At 35.0% G+C, this 23,456-nt stretch overlaps 1 long non-coding RNA gene across 1 annotated transcript in view; it reads left to right on the top strand.

The window, feature by feature from the left end:
- The window catches only part of LOC103585262, a 31,325-nt gene extending 8,599 nt beyond the window's left edge, over nucleotides 1-22,726 (top strand). Inside the window, exons 6-7 of the long non-coding RNA XR_550054.1 lie at nucleotides 20,307-20,346; nucleotides 21,058-22,726. This is a non-coding gene — a long non-coding RNA (uncharacterized LOC103585262). The remainder of the gene's footprint in view (nucleotides 1-20,306; nucleotides 20,347-21,057) is intronic.
- The last annotated feature ends 730 nt before the right edge of the window (nucleotides 22,727-23,456 follow it).

Raw genomic sequence — 23,456 nt, 5'->3', positions numbered from 1 at the left:
TTATTGAAGTTTATATCTATTATTGTAAAATAGTCTATTTCTCCCTTCTTTTCTGTCAATTTTTGCTTTATATATTTTGATAGTTTATTATGTAAATGTTTATAATTATTGTTGTATTGATCCGTTTATTACTGTACAATTTCTTTTTTCATTGTAAACTTTTTTGGTTTAAAGCCTGTTTTATCTGATATTAGTATAATCACCCCCACTCGCTTTCTGTTACTACTTACACTGTTCATTTTCATGTTTTTACTTTCAGTGTTTTTTTTCTCTTTGGGGTCTAAGGTGAATGTGTTGTAGAAAGCATGTAATTGGATTTTTAAAAAATCAATTCTGCCATTCTCTCTCTTTTGATAGGGGAGTTCAGTATATTTAAAGTAGCAATAAAGAAGGACTTAATTCTGTCATTTTCAGTATGCCTTGTTGCTGTTTTTGTCCCTCATTCCCTCATTGTGTTTAGTTGATGTTTTTGTAGTGAAATGTTTAAAATGTGTATTTTTTTTCGCTTTTTCAATTTTAAATGCCATGGGGATTAGATTTAATATCCAAAAATGACATCAGTAATCTGAATTTATACCAGCTTAACTTCAACAATCTACAAAAACTCTGCTTTTTTAACGGCTTTGCCCTGTGACTTTCAGTTGATGTCACAGAATTACATTTTTGATACCTTGTTAGTTTACAAATTAAATACTTTTAAATTAGTTAGTCTCACGTTGTTTAAAAAATGAATTGTGGGAGAGTGTGGTGCTGATAACACCAAGGCCACAGGTTCAGATCCGTATATAGGGGTGGCCAGTTTGCTCACTTAGGAGAGCGTGGTGCTGCTGACAACACCAAGTCAAGGGTTAAGATCCCCTTACCGGTCATCTTTTTTTAAAAAAGAAAAGAATGAATTGTAGAGATATAAACCAAAGTTATAATAATACTAGCTTTTAGAGTAATAATTTTTAAAATATGTATTATTCTTGTAAGTCATGTTAACAAAAAGGGGAGTTACACACCATTTTTACTATAATATTGTCTAGTATTCGTTGATTTTAACCTTCAGGAGTCCCTTTAGCATTTCTTGCAGGACAGATGTAGTGATAACAAACTCCTCAGTGTTTGTCAAAGGACAATTTTATTGGTTATGGGAATCATAAGTTTTATTTTAGTACATTGAATATATCAGCCTACTCCCTCTGGCTTCCAAAGTTTTTTTTTTTTTTTTTTTTAATGAAAAATCAAGTGATAATTCCTTGTATGTGACAAGTCATTTCTCTGTGCTGCACTCAAAATGCTTTTTCTCTTTTGCTCCTGATAGTTTATGTGTAACTTTGAGTTCATCCTACTTGGAGTTTGTTGAGCTCCTTGGATGTTAATATTCATGTCTTTCATTGAACTTCAGATATTTCCCTTCAGTATTTCCTCAAATATTCTCTCTCTTCATCTGGGAATCCCACATATGTACTTTGGCCTACAGGTCCCTTAGCTGTGTTTGCTTTCCTTTGATGTTTTTTTTTTTCTTTTCTTTCTGCTCTTCAGAATTGTTAAATTTCTTTTTTTTTTTTTTTTTTTTTTTTTTTTTTTTTGCTCTTCAAAATTTTTAAATTTTTTTTTTTTTTTTTTTTTTTTTTTGTCTTTTTCCGTGTCCGGCAATGGATCGCAACCCTCAGTGTTGCCCCCGTACCGGACCGGGGACCGGCAACAGGATTGCAACCCTCGGTGTTGCTCCCGCGCCTCGCTCAGCCGTCTGTATGTGGGATCCGAACCCTCGGGCGGGAGCGCCGCCGCGCTTCCCAAGCGGCGCACTATCCAGTGCGCCACCGGGCCGGCCCAGAATTGTTAAATTTCTATTGACTTATCATCAAATTCACTGATACCTTTTACTGTCAACTCAGATATGCCTTTGAATCTCTCTAGTGAATTTTCCATTTCAGTTATACTTTTCATGCTCTAGAATATTCGCGTGTTCTTTAAGGTTTTCTGTTTCTTTGTTATTTCCATTTTCTTCATTCATCCTTTTATTTACTTTCTCCATGTCTACCTTTATGTTTTGAGCAATGTTAAGACAGTGGTTTTAAAATCATTACTCATCAGGTCTTTCTCAGGGACACTTTCTGTTGTATATATTTTTCCTTTGAATGGGCCATGCTTTTCAATTTCTCTATATGGTGTGATTTTTTAAATATTTAGCGGGCCAGCCTGGTGGCACACTGGAGAGTGCGCCGCTTGGGAGCACAGCGGCGCTCCCGCCGAGGGTTCGGATCCCATGTGGAGACCGGTTCCCGCTCACTGGCTGAGCGTGGTGCCGGCGCAACACCGAGGGTTGCGATCCCGTTGCCGGTCAGTAAAAAAGACAAAAAGGAAAAAAAAATATTTAGTAATGATTATATTGTTGTTTTTGTATTTAATAATAATAAACTAATATACTGTGGTAACTCTGGAAATGACATTTTTCCCCTTCCCAAGGGTTTGCTGGGTTTTGTTTTTGATTGTTGTAGGCTGCATTAAATTAAGGTCTTCTCAGGTTGTTCTGAGCCTGTGCCTTTCCCTGGGCATGCAGAATGACTTTCTCCTGTATACGTGATTGCTTTTGAATGTCCTGGTCCTCAGAGTTTAGCTCCCAAAAGGGTAATAAGAAACATGAAGGGGAAAAAAGGCATCAAGGCTTTAAATCTTTCGGAAGTCACTTCAGCTAGAGGGGGAAAGGGGCTTGAAACAATGAAGGTGAGGTGTAACAAACAGACACTGCTGTCCTCCTTTTCTATATCTTGGTGATTAGACATAGTACCTGATCAGAGCACAGATCTTAAGTATTGTACAACAGGGTCCTTTTATTTTGTCCACCCTAATTACAGTTAGTTCCAAGCTGCCCCAGGAATATGTGCACAGCTGCCTGCTAAGGGGCTGAGGGATGGGTAGTGGATAGCTTGCACTTTGCTAAGAACTGGAATTGTAATTAATCTCAGTTTTATTTTAAACCTTTCTATGAAAGTTCCAAGTCTTCAAAGTTCCCAAATTAGGTATATCGTATATCATTCCAAAGCAATTGATTGTTTCTGGTGGAGAGAACATTTTGTTGCTTCCTGCTCTTCAATCTTCCCAGAATCCTCTGCCCATTAGCAATGCTTTTTAGTATTTATATAAATTTACCCACTTATACTTCCTAATTATCAATAAAATTTATATTCTATTTTTTTATTGTGATAAAATATGCATGACACAAGATTGGCCAAATTAACCAATGTTAGTTATATAATTCAGCATTACATGCACTCAAAATATTGTACAACTGTCGCAACTATTTCCCAAACTCCCATCACCCAAATAGAAACTCTGTATCCATTACACAATAACTCCCTCTTCCCCTATCCCCTCGATCCCCTTTTCTGCATGTGATTTTGAACAGTCTGGATATGTTATCCAAGTTGAATCATGGAATATGTTCCATTTTGTGGATGGCTTCTTTCACTTAATGTTTTCAGGATTCATCCATGTTCTATATCATGCATCAGAATTTCCTTTCTTTTTATGGCTGAATAATATTTTATTGTATCATATTTTCTTTGCCTATTCATCTGTTGATGGATACTTGGGTGTTTCCATCTTTTGAATGTTGTAATTAATTTTTCAGTGAGCATTGATATGAATATCCGTATTTTAATATCTGGTTATGTACATATGAGTAACTTATTAGGTCATATGGTAATTCCATGTTTAGCTTTTTGAAGAACGATCTGTTATTCTTTATGATGAAAAGTTTTACAGGCACCAAAAGGGAGGACAGAATAATGAACCTTCTAGCAACTAAAACTAATAATTAACATTTTGCCATATTTTGAAAATTATCAATACCATGCATGGTATTTCAATCCTGAGAAGGTTTTTATGTCTACAGATTACAATTTTAAGTAAATACGATATGTTATCCATACCTAATAAATAGAATCCCTTAATGTCTTGTGAACAGTAAAAAAAAATTCACGTTATTGTAAGTTTCTCATTTGTGCCAATGTTAGGTATAACAGTTTGGTGAACAAATCTGGATACAGGGTAAGCACCATTCATTTTTATCTAGGCCATTTTTTTTAGTGTTGACTATTTCTATTATTCTCAATCTTAAATCTCTTTTCATCATTTATGATAAGGACCTTTTAATTTTTTTGTTCTATGTGTATCTTTTTTACATTTTACATTTTAAATATTTACTTAGGAGGAATTTTTTAATTTTCATGTTTGTTACATTTTTTTGATTCTACCCTTGATTCTTAGTGTGTTGAATGAATTTTGGTGAGCTAATGTGGTTTATATAAATTCTACCTTGAGCTTTTCTAAATATATATGTGTATTTGTATGTATAATATATACATCATATATATGACCTGTAAGCAAATATATTTATATATTCTATGTATTTATGTAGACTATAACAAAGTGCAGCCTATATTTGTAAATAAACTAGTTTTTGTGATGAGTACTTAAAGAAAGGTGCATAGTGTTAAATGTGTAGAACTCTATAAGTAATTGTTAATAAGGTCTGCAATAAAAATTGTAAAGATTTGTCTTTATTATTCTATTAGACACCATCTTAGTCTTACTTACTGTATTTTTTCCTTTACTTTGATTTTCAATTCATATCCTGATTTGAATTTTCTTTTTGTTTCATTTCATGCATAATTTCTGGTTATGCTTTGACTTTTCCGTGAACTCAGGCTAATGGGACTTTTAAAAAATGTCCCAAATAGGGCCGGCCCGTGGCTCACTCGGGAGAGTGCAGTGCTGATAACACCAAGGCCCCGGGTTCAGATCCCATATAGGGATGGCCGGTTCGCTCACTGGCTGAGCGTGGTGCTGACAACACCAAGTGAAGGGTTAAGATCCCCTTACCGGTCATCTTTTTAAAAAAAAAAAAAAAAAATGTCCCAAATAGAAGCTTCTAATGCACTTTTTTTTTTTTTCATCTTCCATCCAGGAAGTAACATTTTTTTTCCATTTTTAAATTTTAATTTATCAATATACAATGTAGTTGATTTTCGTGTCCCTTCACCAATTCCTCCTTTCCCCCCCTCCCTCTACCCCCTCACCCCCATCAACATCAGATCTGTTCATCACTTGTCTTAACAAGTTCAAGGAATTGTTGGAATTGTTGTGTCTTCTTTCCCCCCTGCCCTGTTTGTTTGTATATTTATTTATTTATTTTTATTAGCTCCCACAAATAAGTGAGAACATGGTGGTATTTCTCTTTGTGTGTCTGGCTTATTTCACTTAATTTTCTCTAAGTCCATTCATGTTGCTGCAAATGGTAGCATTTCATTTTTTTAATAGCAGAGTAGTATTCCATTGTGTAGAGATACCACATTCTCCTTATCCACTCATCTGATGATGGCCATTTAGGCTGGTTCCAACTCTTGGCTATTGTAAATAGTGCTGCAGTAAACATGGAAGTACAGGTATCTGTTCAACATGATTATTTCCATTCCTCTGGGAATATACCCTGCAGTGGAATAGCTGTGTCATATGGTACATCTGTCTTTAATTGTTTATGGAAAATGGTATGGAGGTTCCTCAAAGGCTGCACCATTTTGCAGTCCCACCAACAGTGTAGGAGCATTCTTTTTCTTTAGCATGATTGTCATGCCATGTCTCTTGAAAATCACTCAAAAGTAATAATTACTTATGGAGTATTAGAAAGTAGATAGTACCACCTTTGAAATATTTATTTACAAAACATCTTAATTCAAGTCTGTCTTATCTATTTTTGATATAGGTGGTTAATCTATGTTTCTTTGAATGTTTAATAGCCCTTGGTTTTGCCACTTACATTTTGAAGAAGTCAGGTTATTTGCCTGGTAAAACTTACATTGTTATGTTGTAGACATGGTAGATTGCACTCCTGTGGTAGTGTTTAATATATTACTCAATTTTCAGTAGTTAGGTGTGAATGCCTAATCTGAATGGTTTTATCAAATTAAGTCAAATTTAGTCACTTAAATGGAAACTTACTATTACATCACATCATTTTATTCATTTTAAGAACAGTTATAACATTTGTATATATTTTTATCACATTGAGAATCAAGTATGTCATTTTGTCATCTGCTTTTTACATAAAGAATCATGTAGCTATAATTTTTTATGTAAAAAGCAGATGACAAAATGATGTACTTGATCATTATTTTAATGATTGCCTATTATAAATATTTCTAAATGTATTCTGAATATGTAAATTATTTAAATAAGAACCTTTTTCATCAACTATTTGAAATTCCAATTAAAAAGAAAAGATTCTCTTTACTTACTATGTAAAAATAATGAATTGATTAAAGAAAATGTGGTATATATATCCACAATGGAAAACTACTCAGCCATAAAAATGAGTGAAATTCTGCCCTTTGCAGGAGCATGGATAAGCTTGGAGAAAATTAAGCCAGGCACAGAAAGAGAAACAATACTACATTTTCTTACTCCTATGTGGAAGCTACAAAAATTGATCTCATAGAAGTAGAGAGTATAATAGTGGTTAGTACAGACTAGGAAGGGGAGGCTGGGTGATGGGGATGGGAAGAGGTTGGTTGGTTAGAGGATACAAAATTGCAGAGAAATAGGAAGAGTGAGATTTAGTTCTATAGCAATAGAAGGAGACTAGTCAAGAACAAAGTATTCTGTATCTGAAGATGATGTTGAATATTCCTAACACAAGGAAGTGACAGATGTTTGAGGTGATGGATGTACTAAGCCCTCTGATATGATCATTGCACACAGTATGAATGTACCCAAATATATTGTACTTCATAAATAAATACAGTTATCATGGCTCAATTAAGAAAAAGAAAAGAAATAGAATAGTGGTTACCAGAGGCAAGGAAAGGAAGAAGGGAGAGGGGACTGGGGAAAGGTTGGTAGGCAGGTACAAAGTTACAAAGTTACAGTTAGATAAGAAGAACAAATTCTGGTGCACTAGGGTGACAATAGTTGATAATATTGTATTGTGTATTTCAAGATAGCCAGAAAAGAGGATCTTGAATATTATAACCACACACACACAAAAAAGTTTAGATGATAGATATGCTAACTATTTTGGTTGGATAATTCTGCAGTATATGCATGTACTGAAACAACAAACTACCCCATAAACATGTATAGTGAAAATAATGAATTGATGTCCTATTAATCTCCAAAGGTGATTAGTGTAAATCCATGTACTTTTATATTATTCTGAGGACAGAAAGAACATCCAGGAAATTTAAGAATTCAAAGTTGTATTATTAATATAGTAATGTTAGTATTATAATTATGAAACCAGTGTGTGCACATAGACACAAAGTAGGATAAAACAGAGAACAGATATTTTAATTACTATTTTTTCTAGTTCTTTATGTTTATTCTAGTATGTATTTAATTTATACAGTTGTGTGTCTTGTTTGGGTTTGTTCCTTTATAAATTTTATCTCATTTATATACATATTCATAGCAAATACCTTCTCATGTGTCCTTTTTGTCTATTATTAAAAGTGTCTTATTACGTTTCCATTTGTTATTATATGATAACAGTCAATTTTTTTTGAATATTTAGCTTTATTTGTAAAAGAGAAAACTTAGAAACAATCCGAAAGTCCTTCAATATGTGAATGGATGTACAAACTGGAATACTACTCCACAGTGAAAAAGAATAGGTTGTCATACTATGGGGAAATAAGACAGTCTCAAAGTTACATATAAGGGTACTTCAAAAAGTTCATGGAAAGATACTATCTTAATTCTGTTTTTCCATGAGGGTACTTGAAAAAGTTCATGGGAAGATACATATTTTTTTTAATTCTGTTTTTCCATGAACTTCTTGTATCCTTGTGCTATGGGGTCCCATACATTTTCTATTGTTGGCTGGTTGGTTCGGGCACCTTTTTTTGTTGTCGAAAATTAATTATGCATATGTTTGGGGTACAGAGTTGAGTATCAATACCTGTGTGCAATATGTGATGATCAAATCAGAATAATTAGTATATTTATAATTACAAAACAATCATTCTTTGTGACCTTTGACCTATTTCTTGCTAATCCCTTTGTTAATCCTCCCCTTTTCCCACTATAGTGTCCTGTTCTCTCCTTTTGACGGTTCAAGGTATTTTTGTGATTGTTGTTTGTTTTTTTCTTATTTATTTTTCAGTTACCACATATGAGTGAGGACATGTGGTATTTCTCTTTCTGTGCTTGGCTTATTTCACTTAGCATAATTTTCTCCAAGTTCATCCATGTTGCTGCAAATGGTAGAATTTCATTCTTTCCTATGGCTGAGTATTTGTAGTTCTTGTTGTAGAGCTTTCACCTCCCTGGTTAAATTTATTCGTAAGTATTTTATTTATTTGATAGTTATTGTAAATGGGCTAGCTTTTTTAAATTTCTTTTTCTGCTAATTAGTTGTTTGGGGTATTATAAAAAAATTACTGATTTTTGTATATTGATTTGATATCCTGAAACTTTACTGAATTCATTTATCAGCTCTAAGTATTTTTTAGGTTTTTCTGTATATATGTTTTTCTATATGTAGGATTATGTAATCTGCAAACAGGGACAATTTGACTTTGTCTTTTCCAATTTGGATGCCATTTATTTTTTCTCATGCCTAATTGCTCTGGCTAGTACTTCCAATACTGCGTTTCTGGTTTTTCTTAATTTATTTATTATTGGAACATAGTTGATTATACATATCTGTAGTGTACAGCATTGAATATCAATACCTGTGTGCAATATGTGTTGATAAAATGAGGATAAGTAGTATATTCTTATGCATTGTAATCGATTTTTGTGGCCCATTAACAATTTCTCCCTTTTTCACCTCCAATCTCACACCTTTGGTAACCTCAGTTCTGTTTTCTTCTTCTTCTTTTTTTTTTTTTTTCTTTTTTTTGAGACTGGCCGCACCACGCTCAGCCAGGGAGTGCACCAGCCATCCCTATATAGGATCCGAACCCGCGGTGGGAGCGCTACTGTGCTCCCAGCACCGCACTCTCCTGAGTGCACCATGGGCTCGGCCTGTGTTTTCTTCTTTTAAAAGTTCAACGTATTATTGTGATTGTTGTATCTTTCTTTTCATTTATTTATTTCTTATTAACTCCCATGTATAAGCAAGGACATGCAGTGTTTCTCTTTCCATGCCTGGCTTATTTCACTTTACAAAATTTTCTCTCAGTTCATCCATGTTGCTGTGAATGGCAGTATTTCATTCTTTCTTATGGCAGAGTAGTATTCCATTGTATAAATATACCACATTTTCTTTATCTGGTTGTCTGATGATGGCCATTTAGGTTGGTTCCAACTCTTGGCTCTTGTAAATAAAACTTCAGTAAACATGGGAGTACAGGTGTCCCTTTGAAATGAGTTTCTATTCCTTTGGGTATATATCCTAAGTATATACTGGGTAATATGAGATTGCTGGGTCATATGGCAGTTCTATGTGTAGTTGTTTGAGGAACTTCCATATGATTTTCCATAATGGCTGCACCAATTTACAGTCCCACCCACAGTGTAGGAGGATTTCCCTTTCTCCACATCCTCATCAGCATTTGTTATTCTGTCTTTTTGATAATAGCGAGTGTAACTGGGGTGAGATGATATTTCAGTGTAGTTTTGATTTGCATTTCATAGTTGCTGAGTGATGTTGAGTATTTTTTCATGTGTCTGTTGGCCATTCGTGTATCTTCCTTTGAGAAATGCCTATTCAGCTCCTTTGTACATTTTTTAGTCGGTTTACTTGATTTTTTACTTTTAAGTTGCTTGAGATACTTGTATGTTCTGGATATCAATCCTTGGTTGGACAAATAGTTTGCAAATACTTTCTCCCACTCTGTAGGTTGTCTTTTCACTCTGTTAATTGTTTCTTTTGCTGTGCAGAAACTTTTTAGTTTGGTATAATCCCATTTGTTGAAAAAATTTCCTTTTGTTGCCTGTGTTTTGGAGGTTGTATTTATAATCTTTGCCCAGTCCTACCTACCTCCTGAAGTACAAATCACATTTGAAAGAAATTAAAGAGGACACAAGAAGATGGGAAGATATTCCATGCTCTTGGATTGGAAGAATTAACATTGTGAAAATGTCCATACTACTCAAAGTAATCTATGGGTTCAGTGCAATCCCCATTAAAATACCAATGACATTCTTCACCAAAATAGAAAAAACAATACTAACATTCATGTGGAGTAACAAAAGACCACAAATAGCCAAAGCAATCCTGAGCAGGAAAAATTAAGCCAGAAGCATAATATTACGCGACTTCAAATTATACTACAAAGCAGTAGTAACCAACACATGGTACTGGCATAAAAACAGACATAAAGACCAATGGAACAGAATAGGGAACCCAGAATTAAACCCACATACCTACAGCCAAGTGATCTTCAATAAAGGCACCAAGAACATAAACTGGGGAAAAGACTGCCTCTTCAATAAATGGTGCTGGGAGAATTAGACATCCATATGTAAAAGGATGAAACTAGACCCATACCTCTCCCCATATACCATAAAGAATTAAATATATGTCCTGAAATTATAATACTCCTGAAGGAAAACATAGGGAAAACACTCCAATACTATATTAAATAGGAGAGGTGAGAGTGGGCATCCTTGCCTTGTTGCTGTTCTTAAAGGAAAAGCTTTTAGCTTTTCCCCATTCAGGATGATATTGGCAGTTCATTAGTCATGTATGGCTTTTATTGTGTTGAGATACTTTGTTTCTATACCTATTTTTTTTTTTTAGTCTTTATCATGAAGCAATATTGAAATTTGTTGGAAGTATTTTCTGTGGCTGTTGAGATGATTATATGGTTTTTGTTCTTGTATTTATTTATATGGTGTATTGCATTTATTGATTTGGCATGTGTTAAACCATCCTTGCATCCCTGGGATGAATCCTTTGATGTGCTGCTCCATTATGTTTGCTGATATTTTGTTGAGGATTTTTGTGCCTTATGTTCATTAAGGAAATTGGCCTATATGTTTTCTTTTTTTGTTGTATCTTTGATTTTGTTATCAGGTTGCCGGCTTCAGAATAAATTTGGGAAAATGGCCTTTGTTTTTTTTTTTTTAATAATTTGAAGAGGAGTGGTACTAATTCCTCTTTAAATGTTTGGTAGAATTCAGCAGTAAAGCCATCTGGTCCTTGGATTTTCTTTGTTGAAAGACTGCTGATTACTGCTTTAATTCCATGAGTCCAGAAAACCTGTTTAGGTTTTCTGTTTCTTCTTGGTTCATTCTTAGTTGTTTGTATGTGTCCATAAATATATCCATTTCCTCCATGTTTTCGGATTTGTTGGTGTATAGTTGTTCATAATACTCACTAACAGTTCTTTGTATTATGTTAGTTGCAGTGTTTCTTTTGTCATTAATGATTTTTGTTATTTACATCTTCTTTTTGTAGTTAGTATAGCTAATGGTTTGTCTATTTTGTTAATCTCAAAAAACCAACTTTTTGTTTAATTGATCTTTACAAATACATGGAAATTAAACAACATGCTCCTGAATGACCTATGGGTCAAGGAAGAGATTAAACAGAAAGTCATAAAAAGTTTGAAACTAATGCAGATGAAGACACATCATACCAAAACCTGTAGAATACTTCAAAAGCAGTACTAAGGGAAGTTTATTGCAATAAACACTTACATTGAAAGAGTGGAAAGCCATCAAACAACCTACCGTTATACCTTAAAGAACTACAAAAACAGGAACAATCCAATCCCGAGATTAGTAGATGGAAAGAATTAAGATCAGAGCAGAACCAAATGAAATAGAGACCAAAAAAATGATTCAAAAGATCAAGTCAATAATTGATTCTGAGACTTAAGTGGCAGACTCTGTATTCACTTTAAACTAAACACCTTAATTTATTATTTTGAAAATACTCTGAGATAGGTATTTTAATTTTACTCCTGTTTTAGATGTCACAATGTCCTCTCCAGTAAAGTGAGGACAAATAGTATGCCTGTGTCAAAGAATTCTTGTGTTACGTGAGTTAATGTATGTAAGGAGCTTACAAGAGGGCCTGGCACATCATAGTACTCTCTTCTGGTTGTAATATTACTGGTGGAAACACCAGTAATACTGCTTGTTAGCGAGTTATTGAGGTAGGATCTGAATCTTGTCTCATTCTGAGATTCTAGTCCGTAAGAAATACTTGTTTTTTATCACAGCATATATATTTAATATGTTCACTTTCATTAATTTACTTAGATTTATTAGTTGAATTGGTTATAAAGTCACATTATATTTTGTGGTAATATAAGCTCAGTTAGGAATTAATCCTTACTATGTATTTATTATATTTTTAAAACATCTTTATTTCCATTGTTATAAACAAGCAGAAAGGCAACAGCTGATACAGGTATAAGAGATTTTAATACAAGTGCTATTCTTTTTATAGATCTTTTGCTTCTTATGGCTTAGAAATTACCTTATTTAAAAACTTTTGAAATCAATATTGTAAATTTCAATTACTAGGAAAACTGACTTGAAGGGAAAAAAAACTTCATTTTATAGAGTTTATGGGTTTGAGGAAAAGGTAAATGTTTCAATATCTATTTAAATATTTTAAATGTTAAAGTCCATTCATTTTCCTTTTAAGTAACATTTAAAATCTTTGTTTATTTTTAATACTTTTGGGTGAAAACCATTATTTTCTATTTTGTATTCATATAAGTAGTAAAATTAAACAATTTTTTTTCTTTTTTTGTCCTTTTTGAGACCGGCCACACTGCGCTCAGCCAGTGAGCACTTGTGAGCGCACCAGTCACCCCTATATAAGATCCGAACCCGCGGCAGGAGCACTGCTGCGCTCCCAGTGCCGCACTCTCCCGAGTGCGCCACAGGCTCGGCCCAAAATTAAATAATTTTAAATATTATGTAATTTATATTTTTTTCACCCTGTTAAAGTAGCAATAATTATAACCTGTCTACTTATATAACAGTTTTGAAAAGTTTTCTGAGATTATACAGGAACATGATTAGGGACATAGAACAATATGTGAAGAATAAAAAGCATTCAGAAATTTTGTAAACAATCCCTCCCTCCGAAAAAGTGTAATTCCATATTTAACAGGTTTGGTGTTAGCTTTGTATCCTATGACTACAGATGTTTATCAGACTATCCCATTGTAGTGGTCAGTTATTAGGCCCATGAGTCTACATGCACACATTGCCAACGGTCAGCGTAAACTATCCCAATGTAATGCTTTGTTTTAAATTCAGAAGCTAGTTATCAATCAGTTGCATGTTTTTAAGTGTTGCCCACAACTGCCATCATAAACCCCCATGTAAAGTGGAATGTGTCATGTTAGTACAGAGAAGTAGAGATTATATGACTGTTATTAGGAGAGAATACATTACCAAGTGAAATTAAAGGTAAAATGGGTGAAAATCAAATGAAGAAATGAGTATGTTTTTAGTGCATATCATGCCGTTTTTCAGTAATAATTTGTTGAATCATCTGGTGAAAACTAGTCACTGAGAACAGGGGAAGAATATTATTTTGTGACTGTCTATGGGGTTTATGTCCTAAGAGGAAAAAGTAGGTTTTATTGTGTGATGCTCAGAAGTGAATGTTGTTGAACTTAAGTCTTATTTGTCTTAATTAGTGGAAGTTAGTCAAATAATATTCTGTGCTGAATATTTAGTGCCATCTTCTACCATTGTTAGGCTATTTAAGTGTTTCCCTCTCATCTTTAACCTCTTTTCCACTGTACTTCTTGGAGTAGAAAGTGTAAAAAAGATGTTGAGCCTTTGGAGTAATATGTCACTCATAATTTTTCATGAGTAAGTGACTGTGTTTGATGTGACTGACATCAGTGGACAGGTAAGAATCTGGAGGCATATTCATACTATTCACTTTAAAAATAGTAGTAATGACATTTCTGTGTTTATTTTTTCCTTCTCTACCCCCCATTTCTGTTGCTTATTTGTCTAGTGATCATTAAAGCCATTTTTTTAATATTAAGATGAGATGTAGAAGCATTATTAGTGAAATTTATGATATCCCGGTGTTTTAAATAAAAGGCTTATTTTCTGTACTATGGATGACTTTTTATTTTGGGGAATATGTACCTATCTCAAGGTACCTAGTTCCTCAAGGACAGTCTATATGTTTACATATGAATATAAGCACAGAAGAATCTTGTTCTTGTTATACCTGTGCCTCATGTGTGTCACAGCAAAAGGCAGTACATACTTAATATCTTTCAGAGTTGACTTAAAATTGGTAGTGATAGGGCCGAGCCCGTGGCACACTCGGGAGAGTGCGGCGCTGGGAGTGCAGCAGCGCTTCCGCCACGCGTTCGGATCCTATATAGGGGTGACCGGTGCGCTCACAGCGCTCACTGGCTGAGTGCAGTGCGGCTGGTCTCAAAAAGGACCAAAAAAAAAAAAAAAAAAATTGGTAGTGATAGTTTGGCGCAATTTAAGTTGGGTCTTCACTTAAGATTCAACATAAAGAAGTCAGTTCTTCATGAGTCAATTTAAAATATAATTCTATTTTTTTAAAGTCATTTTCTACAGCTAGATATTTTGATTATAACTTTCTTTGGAAGAACAAATATATAAGAATAGTTAGGGAATCTATTTTATAAGAATAAGGAATGGGGAAGGTGGGTTGGTTAGCTATTCAGACATTCATAGAAAATTTGTAAATTGGCCCAATTAAATGAGAAAGAAAAATGCAACAAAGTTATTTGCAATCATTGGTAGAAATTTTTAGCTATTAATGGAGGAAAATTGAGAAAGATAAAATCTGATCCATTTTTCAAGGTGTACAGCAAGAATTTAAAATGACTCAGGTTTCAAGTAAAAGTACAGAAATCAAAGAATTACAAAACACAGATAAATTACTCTTATTTTTTTTTTTCTTTTTTGTCTTTTTTCGTGACCGACAGTGGATCGCAACCCTCAGTGTCGCACCCGGACCGGACCGGGACCGGCAACGGGATCACAACCCTCGGTGTTGCGCCCGCACCTCACTCAGCCAGTGAGCGGCTGGTCTGTATGTGGGATCCGAACCCTCGGCGGGAGCGCCACCGTGCTCTCAAGCGGCACACTGTAGCAGTGCGCCACCGGGCCGGCCCCTAAATTACTCTTATTTTGAGGAGATTTTTATTCCTGATGATGCACATTCCAGAATCAATAAGAAACAAATATTGATAAATTTGGTAATGTAACAAGATATAGGAAAAAACCAAAACCAAGTTAAAAGACAACCAAGATGTAATTAATTTCTCAGCTATCAGATTAACAGAAGTCCAGAGTTTAGCAACCTTGTCTTCGGGCAAGCTGAGCGTAATCAGGCTTATGTTGCTGGTAGGAGTGTAAAATTTAAAACCTCTGTAGACAGGAGTTTAGTACTTAGCATATTTACATACACATCTAGTAATAAGCAGCTATAACAAGGATTGATGGATATTTATATACTGTTATGGGATGATTTCTGGTATATGAGTAGAAATAGGGTAAAACTGGAATATAGGAAATAAAAACTAAGAAAATGGTATCTGTATTCTTTTCATCATCAAAACTGATAATTATCTTTGTGTCTGGTGCTCTTGGGGGTAGCTGAAATTACTGAGCTTCCAACAGAATTTTTTCAAATGGGACATTGCATGAATGAAATTGTTGTGAAATGTATGGGCATGTATATAATAAGATAAGTTAGAAATAAAACAAGGAAGAGAGAAATTTGGCTTTAGTTCAGTATTCAAGGGACTGGTGATTTTTGCAATATTACAGGGAGAAAAACAGATATTCCTGGCAAAGTTGCCTAAGTATGAAGGTAGGATTTTTTAATACTTGGAGGAATATGTAGAAAAGCTTTCTGTAGCAGAGGAGTTTCCAAAACAAATCCTCAGTTATTCTCTGCTGTTATTTTCCCTTCATAATGACTTGAGGTAGCTTAAGTGTTTGGTCGAGATTGTAAGCTCAATACCTGATATTGTATGTAATGATTTTAAAATCAGCCAGGCTGATTGGATCTCCAGCCGTGGGAAAAAAAGTTCAGTTAAGCCATGATTTAGAGACTGTCAAACTCTCAGCTGTACTGAGTTCTGCATGCCCAGCTGGTGCAGATGATGCAGAAGTGGATGGCTATGTTTGTGGATGGATCCAGAAATGCATTCAGAATGGAATTAAGAAACAAGAATGAATATAATATTTATTATTTTGTAATGGTGGTATACATACGTGAACTTGTGCATATATATGGGTTGAGGTAACAGTGGAAAGGAGTAATAATTTAAAAAAAATATATCTTCAGACAGATATATTGAGAATGCAGAGTGAACAGAAGGTGGGTATAAGAATGAAGAATATAGGTCACAGATTTGTCACTCCTTTTCCCCTGGGTGACGGAGCTGCCAAAGATTACTCAAAGCCCATCTCTTCTGAGCAGTGAGAAGCCCCAGAAAGGGGTTAATCTCCCAGAACCCTCAAAATAGAGGCATTCCTTCCATTTGGGAAATTAACCACAAATTGGGGTTCTTTTTCCACACTTACTCTCCAGACCAGGAAGTTACAGGAAGAGACATAGGTGGGGTTATAGTTTTAACAATATAGGCTGGAAACTTTCAGTAAAACATGCCAGATGACATTTCAGTAAGGCAATTAAGTGACCCACCAACAAAAGCTTGATCTTAGCAAACATTCCTTCTCCCTTCAGAGCTTCCCAGTATCTTTACATATCAATCAGAACTTGTCTGTCTTTGGGCCGGCCCGGTGGCGCACTGCTACAGTGCACCACTTGGGAGCACAGCGGAAGCAGTGCGCCACCGGGCCGGCCAAAAATTTCCTGTTTTTTATAAGGTCAGTACTTGAAACTGCAAAGCTTTGGAAAACCAGGCTTTGTGAAGTACATTTGTTTTATACATACTCTACAAAGAAAGGCTAATTCCTAAATCTCAGTGACTTAAAACTATAAACGTATTTCTCGCAGTACCTGTCCAACAGGTATTAGGAGTCCTGTGCGTGGAAGTCATTCGTGGGTCACATATCTAAAAGACTATTTCTTGTTGCTTTCATCACAGCAAAGTTTTATCGTTAATTGAAGCTATAGAAGAGATCATAGAAAATCATGCAATAGTTCTTAAATGCCCAATCATAAGTTGGGCAAAAGAAATTAATCACATGGCCATCTGAAACTTCAGGGTGTTATGAAAGTGTATTTCTTCATGTTTTCGAAGTGAAAGGATATAGAACACATTGAGTACTATTAATGTCTATCGTAGGATACCTCTAGTCTCAAATACTGGATTTGCTTTCTACTTACCAGTAAACTTTGACCCTTTCCCAGGGAAAGGGAACCAAAACCTTATTTAGCTTAGTTATGCACTGGGATCTCCTCACTTGAGATCTGCAGTAATCTGCATGCACCTCAGGTTTCATTGTACCTACTTTTGACCCAGAGATATGTGAACTTAAAATACAATTATCTGGGCCGGCCCAGTGGCGCACTGGATAGTGCGCTGCTTGGGAGCGCGGAGGAGCTCCCGCTGAGGGTTCGGATCCCTTGTGGAGACCGGTTCCCGCTCACTGGTTGAGCGCGGTGCAGGCGCAGCACCGAGGGTTGCGATCCCGTTACCGGTCAGTAAAAAAGACAAAATAGGAAAAAAAAAAAATACAGTTATCTGCACCTGACTTTCCAGTGTGCAATGATGTAGAAGGGCAGGGCAACTCTAAGCACTTAAACATAGCAATTCTCCTCTATTGTCGTGGAGAATGTTTTATTAGGCCTTAGGAGATGCGTACTTGTCCTTTGTTCTCTTTGGCCCTAGCTTTTCCCTCTGGGACGTTTTCCCATTCCCCTTATCTTGCTTAATTATTTTTAAGATAGGCAGTGTGGGGTTACAGTTATCTGCACCTGACTTTCCAGTGTGCAATGATGTAGAAGGGCAGGGCAACTCTAAGCACTTAAACATAGCAATTCTCCTCTATTGTCGTGGAGAATGTTTTATTAGGCCTTAGGAGATGCGTACTTGTCCTTTGTTCTCTTTGGCCCTAGCTTTTCCCTCTGGGACGTTTTCCCATTCCCCTTATCTTGCTTAATTATTTTTAAGATAGGCAGTGTGGGGTATGTCCTTTAGGGAGCTGTCTGTTCCTATAGAGTTGGGACCCCAAGGTCATTTTAAGTCTTAAGGTAATCATGGGTTTTTAGTTTCTTTGGCAGTAAAACTAATTTAGAAATGTGAAAATACATAGTATGTATCGTGGGCATAAGATTTTAGTATGTGGTATGTGATTTTCCTTCATCTCTTACATATGGTGATCGTTGAACCATGCATTGAGGTGAAGGTGTCACAAGAGAATGCCCTGAATGAACTGTCATATGAGGCAAAGCTTTCCTGAGAGCCGTCACATCAGACCCACAGGGGATCTTTTCATGGGGAAAAGTATATGTTGTGTTACGTCAGTGAGATTTTGAAGTTGCTGAGACTTTAAATTGGCTACAGATGGAAAACCACATGCAAAAATTCAAGGATTGGTGGATGAGTGCATATAAGAAGGGAGGGTTGGATTGATGGTTTAAATCTTGGTCAGTGTAGGAGTGGATAGATGGATAGAAGGATGGATTGAAGGAAGGAAGGATGCAGAAATGGTAAGTGAAATTTTTCTATATGTGCAGGTTTATATGGATTTAATAGTGAATGAAGGAAGGCAAGATGAGATATTTAGTATGAAGGCTGGAAAGATGGATGCAAGAAACTTTTTTATGGCATTTAGGATACAATAAAGATGTATGCAAAATTGGGTGGCTAGAATGCTGTAAGAAGGGATGGAAACTAGAATATATGAGTAGATTGCTGGGTACAAGAATCAAGAATGATATTTGGAAAACCCAGTTGGATGGATGTGTGAATAGAAGCATTAATGTAGTCTTTATTCAGTTAAGGTGTAGATGGTTAGATGTCTAGATGTTAGAATTGGAATGGATTCAAAATGTAATGTGGTGTCCATGGATCATGTATGGATAAATGTATCTTTAGGTCGATGGATAAAGTATGGCTGGCATAATGGGTAACGCTGGGATCAATGCATAGAAAAATTGATTGCATGAGTGTGATAGCTACATTATCAGTGGTTTTAGAGTGGCTTGATAGATGGATTGGTGCATAGATGGGTTGATTGAAAAAGGGATGGTACAGGAATTTGATTAAAAAATGGATGGTAGGGTATTTGATTAGTACAAGAATAGATTGTTAACAATAAAAAGTAGTAAATATAAAGTTGAAATAAAAGGTGTCATGGAATAATTCATTATTTATGAAACCAGAGAAGTTTTGTGGTAGGAATCTGAAAGTGTTGATGGTAAATAAGCAAAAAAAAAGGAAAAGCAATTATAGTAAGTTCACAAAGTACTTTAGTCAACTTTTAAAATATATTCTAATAATTTGGGAATTTTAAGGAGGTTGAAGAATGAGCCCACTTCACCTTCTGTATATTATGTCATGGTATGTTAACAATTTTCCGGTATTTTGCACAATTTCAACTGACGTTTTACCAGTTTAAGAAGTGAGACCTTGTAGATTCTTTGCTGTCTCACATTTCCATATACATCTGAATCATTGTACTTTTTAAATCATTTTTGTGGACTTCATTCTTCCAAAGTGTTGGTGGGAATCATTAATTCTGACATACTGTTTATTTTTTGACCAGTTTGATATTGATCTAATTCATCCATGGTATTTTAAAATCCAAAACCATTATATGGTTTCCACAAAGCTTACAAGATTGTCAAATTGTGTAATGTGATTATCATTTAGATGCAATAGAAGAGCTAATAGGGCTTCTAAATTTTGTTGCAGCATTGAAATGTAGGTTATGTAGATTTTGAGTAGTAATACTCTTATCTACTCTTACCGTTGAATATGATGTTATCTGGACAGAGACTATAATTTTTTTTGTCTGTACACTCAATAAATTTTAAATCATCTGATATTCAGTAAATGTTTTGGAATAAATGCATCACTGGCGGATGGACAGAGGGAGATAAGAAATTTAGACAGGTCAGGGAAGAAAAGAGTGAAAGGGGTATAAAAAGGTGTTAGAGGAAAAACAAAGTTATAAGAAGTAGAATTTTCATCAAATAATATGGCTCATAAGGACAGCAGAAGGTTAAATTTTAGTTCCAGGTACATGATTTAGGCTATTGCTGATGTTATCAGTGGGTAGTTAAGATGAGCAGACGAGCTGAGGTATATTCCAATATTGGGGTGGTGAGAGTAGGTTTTTGACAACTTTTCGTTTGATGAGTGAATGAACATTCTTCAAATATTTGCAAACATTTCTGTTTTTTCTTTCACAAGCATGTCTCACAAGCAAGGACCAAAGAGACCTTTCATGCAGGTAAGAGCATTTAAGGCCTATAGTCTAATTTTTAAGATATCCTTTTGGCCGTGTTGATGATAGATTATATTCCTGTCTGAGTTATTTGGAATAGAATTTATTTTTCATTAAACTATATGATGAGTTTGAAGTGATAATGTAACCATGGATTTTATAGTTATCTCTTAGTAAACAACAATTAATGCATCTAGGAGTTGATATACAAGAAATTTACCTAACTTTAGTACCACCAGAAATTGTACAAGAAGCATCTGAGAAGAATGGATATGTGGATGTTGTGATAATAGGTTTTGGTTTTTATAAAAATTTTCATGAAATACTATAGACTATACAGAGTACTTTATCAATGTTTTCTTGATCTGGGTCTTTGTTTTTTTAACCTTGAAATGATATGTAAATTAGCACTCAGAAGCTACACAGGAAATGCTGCTTCACAGAATGAGTAGGTGGTTGAATGGGATGACAATAATTTGGAATAGGAGATGGGTACTCAAATAACAACAAACAGGCAGAGGAAGGAAAATGACAGTTTCATCATTTTCATACAGTAAGTATACCTGGTTGTTGTAGCTTGGGAATTATTTAACATTAGGATTGTGAGAGTTGTTCCATAAATGCTTGACTTGAAGATGATACCTGTCTGTCATAAGGTATGGCTGTTTGATAAGCTATTTATTTCCATTTGCAATCTCTTGTTCTGTACTCTCCCAGGTGGTGACCTTGAGGACAAGAAGATCACAGACACTTTCTGCAGTGGTTTCGTCTGCAACATCACAGCAATGCTGTCTTTATTCCTCTTTTCTGGGATCTTATTGCATCTTTTTATCTCAAGGGCACAAATTTTATAGAAGTTCACCCAGGAATAGAAGTGACCTGCTTTTTGGCAAGTAATTGCCTGGAATGCTGCTAAGTACTTTTCTGTGTTCTCAAAATATTTTGTGCTTTCCAGGGTTGTTGTATATCTCATTGTATTTTTTTAATGTATATTTTACTTTGAAAATAGAAGTGATATTTGTGTGTGTTAAATATAATTAATTCAACCCCATAAACACCTCAGTCACACCCCAGATGATAGCCAGACTTTCTCACAAGTTGAGTTCCTCTAGTGTGTCAGTTCTGTTTCCATTCGTATGGTACTTTCTTCCTTGTTTGTATCAGGAGACTATAGTTCTTAGGTCCCAAACAAGATTGTCTTAAATGTTATCTGGACTAGAATTTCTCTAGTTACTGTTTTGGTTGAACCTGGTGGGTTTCATGCCAGATAAGGATCTACTAACTGTAGTTCACCTCTTCCCCAATGCCCAAACCTAAGACTTGGATGCCATCACAACCATCGGTGATGAGAGAGAGCCAGATCCTTAGACTGACATTTTGAGCCATAGTGATGCCATTTTCTAGAACATGTGGTTCCATCATTTTCTTGCTATCACTAGTATTCTCTTTTTAGGGATTGGAGTAAAACACTCAGTGTACCAAAGAGATTTCCCTTTTGTCCACATTATCCTGATTTTCATTTGTTTTCTTCTTAAGAGGGCCTGATATAAAATACTGTTTATTTAAGTTTTAATTTTCTACTTTTGGAACCTAAACTGCATGTTTCATCAGGGAACTACTACTGCATTGCCCAGTCTTTAACAGGTAGGGTTTATACTGGGTGAAGGTGGAGGGGGGTCCAATAGAATCTTTCTAGAACAGTATTAGCAATGAAAACGGTTGGTAGAATTTTAAGACTATATATGATAATTCCTTTCCTTGAAAGTAAATTACTTTTCCCAACAGAAGATTTAATGATTTAAAATTCTCATAAATATGTACAGCCATCAATATCAATTTTCTAATTATGTTATTCTGTTCGTTGGCAGGTGGATTCTGAGGTAGAACTTGTGTTCCTTTTGTAATACCCATTTATTTTACATGCAGAGAAGTTCCTTTTGAAGTTCCAAAGTTAAATTCGTCTATTTCAAACTATTTCTTGTGTTAATATTTTCCAATTTCAAAATGATCTTCTGGATATAAGAAAATCAATGTCTTAATCAACACACCTTTACATTAATTACATGAAGCACAATATAATACCCACACAATAATATATTTTATAGTCTGTGCCCAGGATCAGCAAACTTTGGCTATAAAGAGTTTACAGGCCATACTGTAGCAACTACTCAGTTCTGCCAGTGCAGTATGAAAGCAGCTATAACCAGTTCATGAACAAGTGAGTGTGTCTTTGTTCTAGTAAAACTTACTTACAAAAACAGGTGGTGGGCCAGGTTTGGACCACAGACTATAGTTTTTTGATCCCTAGCCTTACAGAATAGGCTTATTGTTATTCTGGCAAAGGTGGTTAGGTATAGAAATCAAAAGGGAGAGAAAGAACATCTTCTCTTTCCATGTCATTTTTCTGAATCCTCAGCATATGAAGTTAAACTTAAAAATGGGAAAAATCTGTTTAAGATTTTGAATTTTTGGCTCTTACAGCTAAATTGAGTGTTGTAGCTTTTTTGTTTGTTCTTTTAAATGTTTCCAATTAGTCTTGCACCTAGCACATTAAAACAGAGACACTAAGAATGAATGATATAAGTAGTCTGGTCATTCATCTTCCATCTTCCATTTCTCCTTTCTTGGGGTGCCAAGAGTTGACCATTTGTACAGTGGTCAATAACTTTTCTAAGTTTACATAAGCTTATGTGGAATTCATTTATAAATGTGTGATCATTATGGTAGATATTATTTTGTGACTTTGTAATCTTTAGTATATTGTGAACATATTTCCAAATCAATAAATAGAGCTTACCTACAGACTTTATTGGATGTAAAGTACATGTTATAATGGGTTTATACCTTTCTCCATTTTTTGAAATGCAGGTTAACCTTTTGTCTATTTGTTTTGCTGCTGTATGTAATGTTGTAATGTATATTATATATTACATTGTAATATATATATATTTATTCTACTGTACTTGGGCTCCCTGTTCTATGGGATAGGTTTCTAGTAGCAACGTTGTTGGGTCATTTTGGTATGTGCACTTTTGGTTTAAGTAGATATTGAGAAATTGCCCATGAAAATGTTTTCTGGGCCACCACAGAGCTGTGGTGTAATGACAGTGCTGATT

Source organism: Galeopterus variegatus, unplaced genomic scaffold (assembly GCF_000696425.1).
Source record: "Galeopterus variegatus unplaced genomic scaffold, G_variegatus-3.0.2 Scaffold227, whole genome shotgun sequence".
NCBI lineage: Eukaryota > Metazoa > Chordata > Mammalia > Dermoptera > Cynocephalidae > Galeopterus > Galeopterus variegatus.
This window is presented reverse-complemented; position numbering and strand designations above follow the sequence as displayed.